Below are 14,007 nucleotides of genomic sequence, written 5' to 3' on the forward strand. Positions count from 1 at the left end.
GATGCACACAGAATTTCAAAAACTTGTTACCAAAAATATTAAGAATTAAATAAAATATCTCAATAATTTTATGTTGATTAAATGTTGAACAGATAATATTTTAGATATATTTGGTTAAGTAAAAATATTATTAAAATTAATTTCACTTGTTTCTTTTAACCTTTTTTAATGTGGCTACTAGAAAGTTTAAAATATGTGTGTGGCTTTTGTTATATTTCTTTTGGGCACCACTGCTTTAGACATTTATAAAATAGAAACCTGACCATTTTGCAAAGGTTTTCTAACACCTACTAGCCCAAAGGGAGCCCATATGAAGTAAGATAATGGGAACCTTTATTTTTCTTTTTTTCGAGTAAGATTGGCCCTAAGCTAACATCTGTTGCCAATTTTCCTCTTTTTCTTTTTTCTCCCGAAAGCCCCAGTACATACTTGTATATCCTAGTTGTAGGTCCTTCTAGGTCTTCTGTGTGGGATGCCACCTCAGCGCGGCTTGATGAGCGGTGCGTAGGTCCGCGCCCAGGATCCAAACTGGCAAACCCTGGGCCACCAAAGCAGAACTCACGAACTTAACCACTATGCCACTGGGGAATTTTTTGATTTCACATGAAAAGTTTTAAGTACTTCCTGACTGTGTATTATCTGCAAATACTGAATCCTTTGTCAGATGAGTTCAGTTGTTGTCATTGATGGATGTAGACAAGTCCTTAATGCATGCAGAAATTCAAAACTTTGTAGAGTATATTTACTGTTTTGTTTTTAGTTTTAATCTTATAGTGGGACTAGCTTAGGTAAATCTAAGACTTTTGGAAAGAGAAATTTCCTTGGATAACTAAAATCATTGTTGATGCCTAGTTAAAAACACCATCATGGAAAATATTATATTTCTGTAAAAGTTCTAAAATGTTCTTATGTCATCAAATTCTTCTCTTAATCTTGTAGTGAGCAATCAACATATTGGAATCTACTAATATTTTGGTAGTACCTGTAAATTACTTGTCAAAGTAAGTAGCCGTTAATCATAGAGGGGATTAACCTTGGAAAGGAAGATGATTTTCAGTTGTCATTAACATTCTTTTGGTGGATATTGTGGTAGCATCTCTAACATCTGCTCTACTCTGCGATCATAAAGCAACCGTGAGGATTGGAAGAGACTGACCCCACGCAGAGCTGTAAAGATAAACCTATCTCATTTGCCCAGTGATGGGCCTAAGCCAGTGAGCTCATGGCATTTTTTTAGCCACTAGGTTTGATTGGTTCAAGGACTTGCTGTACGAACTTTGTGGAAAGTGACCTCTCTCTTAGTGTATCTGAAGGAGGAATCCTGAAACCCTGGGTGCTGCAGGTGGCCAGCTTGCAGTCACCAGGAAACCCAACCCGAGGGAAAAGTTGTTTGTGTGCATTCAGATCAGAGAGATCAGAAGAAAGCAGCTCCTCCATGACATCATATTGACATGGCCCCAGCATAAAATACAGTACATGCTGCCCCACCCCTACCCCCATGACCTGGCATAATCATTATTCTGCAGAGCTGCATTGATACATGAATTTTGTTTGCCCCTTTCAGGAGTTACGAAGGCAATGAAGGCCTATGTCCCTTCATATGTATCCCTAAATCTGTTATAACTGAGACCATAGATCAGCTTTATGAGATGACTTAGATCACTTTGATTAAATAATTTTTTTAAAAATTGTTGATACTGTAATTAACGATAAAATGCACGGTCACCAAACATGAGCCTTGGCTTCTTTCAGCAGTGTAGACTTAGTAATGGACAACGTGTCCATTCAAACAAAATTCACATGTTTGGGCTGCATTTGAAAATTATAACCTCTGCTTGTTTTAAAGCCAATAATTTGTGTGCAGATACCAAGCAAGCCTCCTGACACATCTTCCGGGACCCTCAGTCATAGGTTCCATCTTGTTCTTTGTCATCTTAATGTGAATAACTTTCTGTTAGTCTTTCATCCAAGGAGTGATTAAGGAAGGCTTTGAAAGCAAAATAAACTGTTCAAGTTCTCCCTGAAATAATTGAGGAATATTTTTCAATGGGTTTTAATACCGCCACACTTGTAATCACTGAGAAAATGAGTTTGTGGCATTGAATGTGTCACTTCAAGTAAACTGTTGCCATAAACTCAAATGACTGTCATTTATTCTATGGTATTTGTGTGCGGTATAATATGATTTGATAGCATTGATACTGGTGAAATGGAGATGTCGCTGATCTCTGCTTATAAATCTTGACATCCTCCATGTTTTTACCGATAAACTTATTTCAAATCAATCCTTCAGTTGCAGCACGCTAAATCTTGAATTGCTTTTCATTTATCCCATTTAAATCTTGACAGTTTATTGGCGTATGCATGTGAAAATCAGGGGGGAAAAGCAACCATTGTTGGCGTATTTTGTTCTTATAACTCTGATCATTGATAACTCTGCATATTGGATTTTTGTAAGCTTGATGGTGACTAAGAAGGCATTTGGGGGACTTGAAAAATAATATGTATTAGAAATACTATTAAGAGTTATACAAACACATAAAGTTAAGTAAAACCCATAATTTTGTTTAGCTGTTAAAGTAGCTATTCTCTCAAAAGTATCTGTTGATTAGTTCACTGACTCCTGCAAATAAAGTGCTCATTCAAACCAATTTAATTGACTATTGCCTAAGTGTTAAGCTGTCTTAAAGTACTCATCACATAAATGTGTTTGTAAGTACCCCTGTGCATATTATGTCTTTCCGTGAATTATATTAGAGCTAAATGTGTTGGGTTCCTGCTATGTAAGGGCACAGTCTTCAGTATTAACTTATGAATAATGGTGAACTTTGAGAATAAGATGAAACACACACACAGGAATGCATACATGGGCATGCGTGCATTTATACAAGCCACAACAGAAGGAATCTTGATTCTGATCAGTAACACGTGTCTTAGAAAGATGACTATAAGCAAAGAGGAGACAATGTTTATGCTGTTAGAGAGTTCCCCTAAATTCTACTTCCTTATCATTCTTCTGTTTTTCACCCCATCCCCATTCCCACTTCCAGGACACCTTTCCATAGGCAGCTTATGTCTTTATCTCTCACTTGAAGTATTGCCCGGGGCTTGCTCCTCAGCTTCCTACCTTCTTTTCCTTTCTTTTCCAGTGCATCCCACACATTGCAACCTGAATTATCTTTTTTAACAGCCATTCAGCAGGCATTTACTGAGGGCTTTGTGTAAGGCATTGTATTAAGTAGTATGGTGAAGTCCAAGATGAATCAGGTTGCTGTCAGTCTAGGGGGAAAGAAGGCACAGGTAAACAACAAGAGGAGAGAAATGTTAAGATTTCAGATCCTATTTAAGAAAAATACAAAAAGACTGACATAGAAGTTCAAAGAAAAGAGAACTTATAGAAATGAAGATGGAAAATATTCATGCAGAAGACAGCATTTGAGCTGGGTCTTAAAATGGTAATAATTGTAGTGAATATGTATTGAGCGCTTACTTTGAACCAAGCACTGAGGTAAGTGCCTTGCCTGAATTATGTCATTTAATTCCTTTGGCAATTCTCTGAGCTTTTCGTTATTGTTATCCTTATTTTACAAATGAGCGCCTGAGGCTCTGACAAGTTAAGGAATTTCCTAAAGTTTACATAGCTAATAAGGATTTGAGCTGGAATTCGAAAAGCAATCTATAAGATAGCCTCACTCCACAGCCCATGGACATAACCATTATGGTAAAATTGGGTATAATCTTAAAATAATGGAGCAATGTCTTAGTCTGCTCAGACTGCTATAACAAAATACTGTAGACTGGTGGCTTAAACAACAGAAATTTATTTCCCATAGTTCTGGAGACTGGGAAGTCCAAGGTCAGGGTACCAGCTGATTCGATTCCTGGTGAGAACATTCTTCGTGGTTTGTGGACTCCCGTCTTCTTGCTGTGTCCTAATGCGGTGGAGAGAGAGCAAGCTCTGTGATCTCTTCTTACAAGGTCACTAATCCCGTCATGAGGACCCCACCCTCATGATTTCATTTAAGCCTAATTACCTGCCAAAGGCTCCACCTCCTAATACTATCACATTGAGGGATAGGGCTTCAACATATGAATTTTTGTGGAGGGGGCACACGAGCATTCAGTCCATAACAGTCAGGAAAGATCATTTAAGCTTCGAGAAGGTTGTAACATAGAGTTGGCTCCTAGTCATGTATGGCAAGCCATGGAATAGCTTTGATAATGACAATTGATGTATACTGAAACTTGATTGCATGTCAACTCGAGCTCAAGCAGTTTGTGTTATTTTATTTAATTCTCACTATGACCCTATTAGATAGGTATTATTATTACTTTACATGAGGAAGCCGAGGTAGAGAGAGATTTTTACCTTACTTAAAGTCACATGCAATTATTAAGTGGAGCCACGTCTCAAACCCAGCCTGTATTTCTCTTGATCTACACTGTCCAATATGATAGCTACTTGCCAAATGTGGCTGTTGAGCAATTGAAGTGTGACTAGTTCAACTTCAGATTTGTTATAAGTATAAAATACAAACTGAATTTCAAAGACATATTATGAAAAAGGATAGAAAATATCCCATTGATTGCTTATTGAAATGATAATATTTTGGTATATTGGATTATATACAATTTATGATTAAAATTAATTTCACCTGTTTCATTTTTCTTTTTTATTAATACAAAATGTAAACGTACATATGTGTCATGTATCATGTCTTTTTTTTTGGTAAGAACATTGTAGTTCTACTCTCTTAGCAAATTTTCATTATATAATACAGTGTTATCAACTATTGTCATATTTCCGTTGGAAATTACAGGTATAGACTCTATGTCCTTAGCACACTTCAAGAAAAGTGGTGGAGAGAAGGCTAGGGAAAAAAAAGTGGGGCCTAGAGATTGTTAAGCAAGGAATGTAGCATCTTAGCTTTGCTATGAGACCATAGTCCCAATGGGATGTTTGTAAGACAGAATGGAAGGGAGAAAAACTAAAAGAAGGAGACCAACTGCCCTAGTTGATGCCCAAACTAGGACAGTTGGAGTCAAAAAGATAAGATTGGAGATAAGAGCAATTACAGAGTCAGAATTGAAAGGATATGACAAGCAATTGGGTGGTTGTGCCTGGTGAGGGAGAAGAGATGGTTGAAGGGGATTTTTGAGATTTTGAAATTGAGTGGGAAGATAATGAGGCAATTAACAGAAAGAAGAAACACAGGAGGAGGCAGGAATTTGGGTGTGTTTCGGGCATATTGAGTTTTGAGGTGCTTTGAAGAGTATTTGGGTGGTATGAGCTACCAGTCTGTTGAAACCAAAAGATTAGAGCCCAATGTGTGTGTGTGTAGGGCGGGTATCAGGGAAGGAGAGCAAGATAGTGAGGTGCTTTCATACTGATAGCAACTGATGAGAGTGTTTAAGAATGGTGTTTGGAGAGTTAAATGAAAGGAGGCAACTCAGAACCCAGGGGCGGGGAGTGAGAGGTCAAGAAAGACAGAGCAGATATGTGGAAGGATCTCCAAGTCAGCAAGATAAGGTGGAAGGTGAGGAAGTATTTCAGGAAAAAGAAGAGTTGGAAAAAGATGGAGTATGAGAAAAAACTGCCGAGACTTGTGAACAGGAAGCCCTGAATTATTGGAGTGCAGACCTTTAAGGAAGAAATATTTGGTAAGGAAGGAAGAAAATACATTGATAACAGTAATCTTTGATAAAACTGAATTATATGTGTATATTTACACACATACACACACATCTATTTTTGTACATATGCTTGCATATTCCAGACCTTGTCTGTGTTGTAAATGAGAACAGTACGTTTTAGACCCTTTCAGGTACTTGCTCACATGACACGCTAGTTATGGGCCCCATGGGGTCTTAATCTAGATTGCCTGAATTTCCATCCATGGAGCTTTGAACGGCACTGAGCCTTTTCTGAGTATGGTGTGTTTAGATCCTTTTATAGAAAAATACCAAATTGTTCCTCCTTGTTGCTGGGTAAGGGAGAGTGTTGATACTTACCAGCGTTTGGGAGACAAGTGTGTATGTGCATGACAGCCTAGGTGTGCCCTGGGATGAGTTGTGTATTGAAAACATTTCTGTGTGTTTTCAACTTTTTCTAACTGCTCTCAAGGTGAATAGCCTTAAGTGAATGGAGAGAAACTAAAGTTTCCCAGGGAGGTTGGGCTGCTGAAAGGAAAGTGGCTCCTTCTAGATAGAGCTGTTCTTTGACACTTAGCAGGTATTAACTGTCTGGGATTGCCTTGGTGTGACAAGTGGTTTAGGGGATCAGAATTCCATTCATAATACATTGGGGTTGGTATTTCGTAAGTTCTAGGCCTGGCTTCTATGTTTATCTACTCGTGTCTTTCTCTCTTGAAGACTCTCTCTCTCTCTCTCCCTTCCTGGAGTGAATCGTGAACACATCCTAATGTTTATTGCCTCAAGTAACTCTTGCTGATTCATCTTACCCACTGCTGAGTGTTTGGGAGATTAGGTCCTTAAACATGGTATACATTTCCTTTATACTATGCCTGTGCCATCTTGCTGATCATTACATGAGTTTGACTTGATAAAAATGCTCACCAGTGTGGAAATAGGCCATTTCCTCATTTTTATCGGTTGCCACTCCATGTCTCTAAGCTTGTATAAAAATAATGCCCACCATCACTTGGCTGTCCTCTGTGGTAGGCACTGTGCAAGGTGTTTTACATCTGTTTTCTGTCATTCTCGTATCAACTGTGTAGTGTCACTCCCACATACTTTCTATTTTCTGTTTCCTCTGAGTTTTAAAACTTTTTCTTTTTGCTTAATGTATCATTCAGACCCTCTGGCAGTAAAGAAGCCTGTGGGGGTATTCCTTAAGGATCTCTTTCCCCACTTCCTCGGGTGACTGCCATTGGCCATTCATCCCTTTAAAGCCTCACCCACACCCCAACCCCATCCCCACTTAGTAAATTCAAAGCTTGGACATAAGAAAGTGTCCATTCATAGGGACCACTTCTGCATCCATATTACTTTCAAAGCAAAACTCTAACTGAAAAACTGCAGCATATTTTGACAAGTGACACGTCTTGTTTTGTTAGTGAGCGCTAAGTCGCCATGTGCCTTTTGTTCCCCAAGAGTGAGATATGCAGAAACAATTCGTGTTCACTTCTGCATGTTGCTACCTTTGAACATCAACCGACTCTTGAAGTTTGAGACAATGTCAAGTGACAGAACTCTGTGATTAGATATGCAACATTGGATGCTATTTTAGATAGAGATATTTTAAATTTAAAATGATTTTATGAGAACAATATGCAGTAGGGAACAATCAAATTATGTATGCATCTTGACATGTATAAGTATCTCTGTATAATTTGAAGAAACTATGAGAGAAGATAGTCATTTTATCATTTGTGATATGACTTTCCATAATTTTAAAGCAGTATTACATTATTAAACAACATTATTGGAGTTTTTATTTGCCAACTTTGACAAGGAGAGGTTTAGCCCAGATATTTTACTGTGGTTGCTAATTGTTCAGTGATTGCCAGTTTTCTTTTGTTTTTCTATAAGTCCAACTAATAATGCCCATAAGGAAGACCATATTAATTTCTTTGAAGAGTGTCAGTGAAAATGTGAAAGCAAATGACTTCTAGAAATGGACAAAGTGTTAGAATTCATTTGTCCATCAGTAAGTAAATATACAAATGAAAATAAATATAGAAATGAAAACATCCTTTTTATTAATTTTTTGGTTTTTCAAATCATTGACACAATAATTGGAGCCTAAAATAATTGACGTCACGTTACAGATCCAATTGCGTAATTGGGCGTCATTGCGATGCTACTGCTTATAAAATTCCATGTTAGATGGTTAATATTCAAATATTGGTGATAATGAAATGTTTGCTCCACATTCTATTTCTTTTAAAAATCATCTATTGAGTGGAAAACACTGTGCTTTTTGGTCATAGTACATTGTTAGTATTTATTGCTTAAAAAGAAAGAAAACAACAAACTTGATGTTGGCCAAAAAAAGACCAAAAAGTACTGTCCCCCTCCCTGGCCATTAGATTTACCAGTGTGCTTACTGTTCCAGCTTCTGCCTGGCAACTGAGGAATTAAGCTCTTATGTTGGTATTTGGCTCATTACTTTCAATTTATACCATCTGGGTTTACTTTTCTTATTTATGGGACTGCTGGAGACAAAAGGAATATTCCCACCTGTCAGTTAAACAAGAGATAGTTTGTTCCTTTTAACTAAAAAGATCAGCTTCTTAAAAAAACAAGTACTGTCTAATCCCTCTGGTAGACCTGAACCCTAGCTTGTGATGGGTGACCTTGGGCGACTGTTTCACGGAAGAATCTGCTCTTTTCTTGGACTTACTTTATCATCATCAAAGGCCCAGCTTCTGTTTGTGGAAGGAAGTCAAGAAAAAACTCAAGGGCTGGTTGCGGAGGTGCGTGATGGTGTGTGATGGTGGGGGGACTCATGAATCTACATTCTCTGAACCTGTGACTCCATTCATTTTCTTTACCTGGCCATCTTTATAGTGTCTGCTGACCTGAGAGAGTGGAATGTGTAGGCTGCCATTTTCAATGGCTCTGGTGACTTATTCATTGTTTATTCCAAGTGCGTGAACATTATTTGCTCTTCCAATCCTACAAGCAGGGAGGGGTAGTGAAGACTGCTATTGGCTGGACTTACTGTATCCAGGCAAATCTGGAATCCATGGCTGCCATTGTGACATTGATTGGTGTTGCCCATGGACGTGGGGCACTAGTAAGTTTCAACTGCTATTCAAAGAACATATGAATACTGGGGATAGCATTTCCCTGTTCTACATTGTTCATGGTGGCATCACACATTCTTGTTCTAAGAACCTGTGCAACATGAAGTGCAGTCTGATGTGCTACCCAGGGAATTTTAAAGGTAGATGGTAATTTGCGTGTGTTTTTATATTAGCCTTAAGATTTTGAAGCAGAGCTCCTGGATTTTTAGTTTCCAAATAAGCTTTTCATTACTAAATCTCATTTTATGGGATTTTAAATATCTTGCCTGACTTTTTGACTGTATGGGAAAACAGAGCTTTTTATTCTGATCCCATGAGTGTGTATGTGAGTGCGTGCGTGCACACATGCGAATGATATTTAAACTCGAAATATGGACAAAAATAGAGAAGTGGTCATATGCAGATCATAATTCTGTGGATAGTTAGGAGGTATTGGCTGTTGAACAGTGCACTGAATGGGTTTCTGAGTGACCATCTGTCTTTTAGTTAAGGAATAATATTTACTGCAGCATATACAATGCCACAAATGCCTTTTTTTCTTTTTGCTTGGTTACACAGCAAAGCAAATTGAGAATACTCAGTGCTGTGGCCATTATTCCTATCATGAGAGAATATACAAAATGAACATTCGGTTAACAACAGTATATAAGAGAATCGAATGCTTTTTTCTGCTTCATGGAGTTTTCAAAAGCTCTTTGCTGCTTGGTTTTGTGAGTTTCTAATTAATATGACTTTGGTAAGTATTTAAAGACGGTAGAAAGTAAATACTTGTTGGAGAATTGTCTCTCAATGAGAACTGATGCGATGGGCATTATAAAAATTTCCTTTTTTTCTTTTTTTGAAGTTACCACCCTCCACAGATTAATAGGAACCTATTATCTTAGACGTAATACTTGCAATTATTTGCTCAAACCAGATAACTGAACACAGGTGCCAGTGTTCACAATTACCATGAAGATAAGGACAACTCTATCATATTTTTCATGCCATGTAGATATGGGGCTCTAATGAATGAAGTCATTTATTAGACTACCTTCTCATAAATTACTATTCCTCAGTCAGATGTAATTAACAGTTTGATGCAAGGGCTAAGCAAAAATATGCAATAATAATATCCAGTACTGTTTATTGCACTGCTGCTGCATTAAAAAATATTGCTTATCCTTGCATCACAATCCCTATAATATTGATGTTATTCCCATGTAAAAATAGAGAACTCAGTTGCTCAGAGAGCTTAAATGACTTGCCCAAAGCCAGATGGTAGTATTAGGAGAAAAAAAATCATGTCTGTCTTGACACAAAGTCATTGTTCCTCCTAGTAGACGTGCTCCTTCCTAAAGCAGGGGTCAGCAAATTTTTTCATAAAGTATTCCAATAGTAAATATTTTTTGGCTTTGCAGGCCATATGGTCTCTGTCATAACTATTCATCTCTGCCATTGTAATGGGAAAGCAGCCATAGACAATACATAAACAAGTGAGCATGGCTGTGTTCCAATAAAACTTTATTTATGGACACTGAAATTTGAATTTCATATAATTTTCCTGTGTCTTGAAATATTATTCTTTTGATTCATGGTCATCCAAAAACAGATGGCAGTTGAATTTGGCCCATGGACCATAGTTTTCTGACCCCTGTTCTAAAGCAAAAATATAGGTCTTTTAAGATCATTTCTTATCAAGCACTTATGTTATCTTGTGCATGATATTTTGCAATATGCTGTGAGGGAATAAAACAGGACATAGGTTGAGGGAAAAGGAGGCAAGCTGCACACAAATTGCTAAAATACAGACGCTTTGGGAGAGGTATAATCCAAGGCACTAAGTCGAATTTCTGATAAAGCGGGATTAATTTTGCCTGGAGAATCAGAAGAGACTTTGTGTCTTGAAGGATAGATGGGGAAAGCTGTCCAGGAAGGACAATGGCATAAGTCAAGTAAGATAATTTATTTGGTAAACGAAGTTATTTTTCAGGTGCTTATAGGTGGATATCTTACTGGCAACCCTGGATGTCTTACTCCCTGTAGGGGTGCCTTCTAGGAAACCTGGCCACATGCTCTATCTTTATGACAGTGCCGAATTGAGGACTGAGAATGGGAGAAAAAAGGCCTGGTATTGCTAGACCTTTGTTTTTTTTTAAATAAAAAGATCAAATTTCACTTTATGCCTAATACTTTGGCCCAGTAGCCGCCAGTGTGCAGCTGCACGACAAAATTTCCAAATATATATGATGGGTCACATCATATACATTTCATATAATTAAAGAGTCTCAGATTTGCGAAAACGTGAAAAGACAGTCTAGCTCAGGTCCTATCTGAAAAGCAAACGTGCCTTTCTAAATAAAGTTCAGATTCTGAGATGAAGAGACAGAAATGTGGAAAGTATTCAGGCAGCCAGGAGGTGACTGATTCGAATCCTACCATTACGTCCTAACTTTAGAAGATTTAGACTAAAGTAAGAATTGCTTGTTGGTTATGTGTTAACTAAATTCATGGTTCATACAAATGATTTGTCATGAATTTGCGGGTGTTTTGCAAAGAGATCCATTCCCTGGAACAGGAAAACCCGTGTAAATGTTGTCCTTTCTTGAAAGTAACTTGAAGCGCGGTAAACTTCCTTAGAGATGTGAGTAATGAAACAGCCCACCAAAAGCTCAACTTTTTCTTTTTAATGCCTAAGGCAGCTCTTACATTTAAACAAATGATTACAATCCAGAAATGGGGCTCCGCTTCAGCACTCAGAAGTTATACGAGATGACTAGTAGAGGGTTGTTGCTTTTGAAAGTGCTATTTATGTTTGGTTTTGGTGAAGCTACTTCTGTGGAGTACCTGTATTTTCGGTACTCAGAAAGGAGTGGATGAGGTGTAGTTGACCAAGATCCTGCAAACTGCCCAAATAGAAATATCCACCTAATGATAGTAGATGCCTGTAAGAACACAGTGGGGATATTTTTTTAAGAGTTATAGGTGCAGTCATTCAGTTAGCTTCTACAAGTTCATATTTTCATAAAATTAGTTATTTTGTAGTTGGACGCACATATTCCAGTTGGAGACAGGATAATTGCTTAGGGTTATCCTGCGAATGGCCAAATTCTTTCTTTTGACCAACTATAACGTAAATTAAAACCATTTGCAATGAAGCATAAACCACACACACAAAAATTTCCATTCTAACATTAATTTACTGTTTTCTAATATATACAATATGATAGTAATGCTTAGGGGGTAGAAATGTGTGTTAAATATAGTCACTATCTTCCAAAAGTTTAAAGACTGGGGATGAAGGAGAGATGAGTGAACAACAAGTAAAGGTAATATATAATAGGATAGGGATATTGTGATGAATAAAATATACAAAAATTGTTCTAAGAGTTTAGAATGGGGAAAGATTATTACTAAGTGCTGATACTAAGGAAAGACTAATGAAAGAATTGAGAGCAAAGTTTCTTTCGACTTCGTACATGACTGTGGCTGTTCATACATACCACCAAGTGGTTCACCAGAATGGTTTTACCGAAAATATATAGAGAGCAGCCAATTTAACTCATCCTCACCAGCCCTGAGGATTACTTATTTGTGATCTGTGCCGATATTAAGGAAAGCAGTACCGTTAAAATGAGTACCATTTTTTTATTCAGAGTGTTTTAATATTCACTTAGAATTAGGTGAATTAGATATGAAGTCTCTAGTACAGGGCCTAATAAGCAATGTCTATTTTCCCTTCATATGTTGACATTTGAGACTGTGCGTGCATTTATAACTAGGTATATATAACGAGGGATTTTGCTCCATATTATAGAACTAAGAAACAATGTTTATCAAAATAAAATATGTTTCCTTATTTGCCAAGGTTACAAGCAATGCCAGTATTCTTTGCTCTCCTCTCCAAGGGTGTAGCTGTTCATTGGATTTGGGAAAGGTCTTCTTGTCATTACTACATCTTGGGACCACAGACTCTTCCATTTGAAAGTGTTGGTTCTTTCCCTTCATTGTCAAGGTTGGTTTTATTCCTAAGTGAAGAAAGTTAAAGAAATACCGTGCAATCATCACAAGCCTCCCCAAAAATAATAGTCTAGGACATTGGGGCAAGAGAGGCATGCTTCTAGACCAGGGATTATCAAATTAAGGAGGGGAACTCACTAATGGGTGATGATATTAATATAGTAGTTTATGTCTAGCAGTTAAAAAAATAGAATAAGATAAAGCAGATTGGATGGAATAGGGTAGACTAGAATAGAAAAAAATATTATTATCCAGCATGTATAAGGATTAATATTGTTTCAAGAAACTTTTTATCAGTTGTATATGAGTGTGTACACACATACACTGTGTCTGCAATAAATCATGGTGAAAAGTAAATTTTTAATCTTGAGTCAAATGAAAAATAATTTGAGGGCCAGCCCGGTGGCGTAGTTCATACACTCTGCTTCGACGGCCTGGGGTTTGAGGGTTGGGATCCCAGGCACGGACTTACGCAGCGCTTATCAAGCCATGCTGTGGCAGGCATCCCACATATAAAGTAGGGGAAGATGGGCACGGATGTTAGCCCAGGGCCAATCTTCCTCACCAGAAAGAGGAAGATTGGCAATGGATGTTAGCTCAGGGCTAGTCTTCCTCACCAAAATAATAATAATAATAATTTGAGAAATTATTTAATTATTCAAATTCAGGCATCTCTGCGACACCCCCCACCCCCACCCCCATAGTTCCAGACACAGTTTTGGGAATGAGCATCTTCCGTCCTGCTTCCTTGGATCTCTATATCTACCCCACAACCCAGCTTAATCCCCCTCAGTGATCTAGAAACATAAAAGCAGGATCCTTGATTGCAAAAAGAAGTGGGAAGAGGGAACTAAATGGTATTTTATGTACTCAAACATTTACGAACATAAGGCTGGCTTCTGCTTACTAAGGTGTGGGCAGGAAAAGATTATGCTCTTTTCTACTTTATGAGATTACAGCTGCAAAAATACTACAACATGCAATCACCAGCTAGTGTTACTTCTTTATAGCTTTTCCATTACAACCAATTTATAATAGGAATTCTTTATTGTATAATTATTTTTCATAGAAACAATGGCCTTGAACTAGAGTTTGATAAGAAACATTCTTTCTAAAATACATGAAGGGAATCATGCCTGGGCACCAAAAAGCCTTGACTTTGGTAAAAAATAGAAACCACAAATATAATAATCTCTGTTAAAACCTTTAAGAGAAGTATGCTAAAGAAATGTTTTTA

General features: G+C 37.5%; 1 protein-coding gene across 4 annotated transcripts in view; it reads left to right on the forward strand.

The window, feature by feature from the left end:
• LOC131419011 (contactin-3) overlaps positions 1 to 14,007 on the forward strand; it is a 279,521-nt gene that overhangs the window by 38,959 nt on the left and 226,555 nt on the right. The window lies entirely within an intron of this gene.

The sequence above is a fragment of the Diceros bicornis genome, chromosome 2, assembly GCF_020826845.1.
Source record: "Diceros bicornis minor isolate mBicDic1 chromosome 2, mDicBic1.mat.cur, whole genome shotgun sequence".
Taxonomy (NCBI): domain Eukaryota; kingdom Metazoa; phylum Chordata; class Mammalia; order Perissodactyla; family Rhinocerotidae; genus Diceros; species Diceros bicornis.